This window comes from Oratosquilla oratoria, chromosome 11 (assembly GCF_046742065.1).
Source record: "Oratosquilla oratoria isolate Oo_2021 chromosome 11, ASM4674206v1, whole genome shotgun sequence".
Lineage (NCBI taxonomy): Eukaryota > Metazoa > Arthropoda > Malacostraca > Stomatopoda > Squillidae > Oratosquilla > Oratosquilla oratoria.
In genome coordinates, this window is record NC_134787.1 from 43,845,572 (window position 1) to 43,847,710 (window position 2,139).

General features: G+C 40.0%; 1 protein-coding gene across 1 annotated transcript in view; it reads right to left on the reverse strand.

The window, feature by feature from the left end:
• Positions 1–798: 798 nt before the first annotated feature.
• Positions 799–2,139, reverse strand: part of LOC143029770 (Na(+)/citrate cotransporter-like) — a 71,429-nt gene continuing 70,088 nt past the window's right edge. The window contains exon 13 of the mRNA XM_076192690.1: positions 799–2,139. This exon is cut by the window's right edge and continues 804 nt beyond it. The gene's annotated coding sequence lies outside the window, so the exon portion shown is untranslated.

Sequence of the window (2,139 nt, forward strand, 5' to 3'; positions counted from 1 at the left end):
CTCACAGTCTTCCCAGAAATACTACCTGTTCATCTCCAGTGCACCCCTCACACGGTACAGGTCGCCAGTGTTTCGAAATAATGAAAATGTGCTCACGCCGTCATCCGCGCACATTTTCGCTTGATCGACATCCTGGCAGCATGTGACGTGATAATCCCACCTGCCCTTTTCAGCACTGTCACATCCAGTGTCTCTCATCATTCGATTCACGATCATATGGATCTGTCATACTTCTTACCTTTTTTGTTACTATGTTTCCATTTGTGCTTGTGTAGTTATTTTTTCTTGGGTGAAGCTCCCGCCATCACCAAATATATCCATTGTAGCACGCGTTCCAGTAAGTCGTCTATTCTTTTCCTTTAGTTCTTGCATTGCCTAAATTTGCATTCCTGTCTCCTGACGCCACATTTTTTCTTGATTTAAACCATTCAACACTCACTAAGCTCCAATCAGTAACATCATCTTCTCTTGCGTCTTTTTATACGCAGTCATCAATTTCACTCTACCCTTCTTCTCGAGACCGTTGCCGGTTAGCTGCAGGCCGCGAGGCTTTTGCAAGAGAGACCAGGGGCAATGGATGAATTGGATGACTGAGACCATTTTCACTTTCGGATGTCATGCAGCCGTTTACCTATTTATCACTTATTTTGGTTATAGTCACTCGTACACATGCTTGTGCATCAGAATCACACACCCCATTAGCTCGTTAACCTCCTAACTTGATCCCCCTCTCCAACCATCCTCCATTCATCCATAACTTTCACCTTTCGAATACAAAGGGGAAGAAAGAAAAACATGTTGAAACAAGTCCTCTTTATTTGATTGGATTTTTTTTTTTTTATCTGTGAAACGAAGCTGTTCATAAGTCAGCTACGAGATAACAAGCTGCTGCACACAGGTGCGAGGAATTATTGTGAGTATAATAAAAGAAATCTAAAAAAAAACCCCGGCCATTTCATTTTTTCTTCCATCCCTTGCCCACCCTGTTCGTACGGTGGACTGTACATTTAATGTAGTCAGTATCCTAGGGTGGGAGAGATTTTTAATGACACCCTTATGGACCAGACTCACACAGCTTTATGACTGGAGACTGGTCTACCAAGGATAAAAGCGTTGCATCTCTCGGACAAAATGACTGATTTTATTATCGAGGTTTGTCCGTTACATGACGAAGCAGGTAGTGTCACATAGTCACATTCAACCAACCTAGGTATGAAATATTCAGGTACGGCTTTACAAGTGGATACCTGCTTGTAATGGTCCTACGAGACAGACCTCGGAGAGAATCGTCTCCCCGTTGTCCTTCTTGAAGACCAATCAACATCCTCACAACCATCCCTCTCACTCACTCGGTCTCTCTTAGATATTTCCTCCGTTTTCTCTAATACGCGTGCAAGCGGAGACTATTCCCTTTTTCCTACAAGCCGGTGTCACAGAAAGAGATCCAAGGATCGTTGCTGGTTACAGTGGGGCAGCGGGTTTTTAGTCGGTGGAATTGAAAGCAACAGTTTTATAACCCAATAACTACAGACTTCTCCATTACATCCATTTATTTAATTCATGTCATTTTGTCCCTGTTTCGCTTATCACTTTGTGACTTTGGCGACAAATTCCGTATTATTATTCCATATTAAAAGTAATTTAGTGTAAATATAGTTATTGGCTTAGCAAGATTAAACCGCTAAAGTATATGGACGAAATTGAGGTTAACTGAATAGCCGTAACTCTAGTCAAAGAAAATTTAGCGTTAGCCAAAATAAAAACAACGACTTTCTGTTTTTTGTTAAGATAAAACCCCGCGAATGCGATTAGAATTTGGCGTTCGCTAAAATAAAAACAACGACTTTCTGGTATTTGTCAAGATAAAACTCCGTGAATGCAATTAAAATTTGACGTAAACTAAAATAAAAACAACTATTTTCCGTTATTTGTTAAGATGAAACCCTATGAATGTGATTAAAATTTGGCATTCGCAAAAATAAATCGCTAAAGTGCGAGTATATCAGACATTCGCTAAAATTATATTCCTAAAACAAGAATGAGATATTCTGCCATTTGCTAAAACGAAACCGCTAAGTGCGAAAGAAATCTGACATTCACTAAAGTAAAATCTGTAAAATGACATCTCTTGGAAAGCAT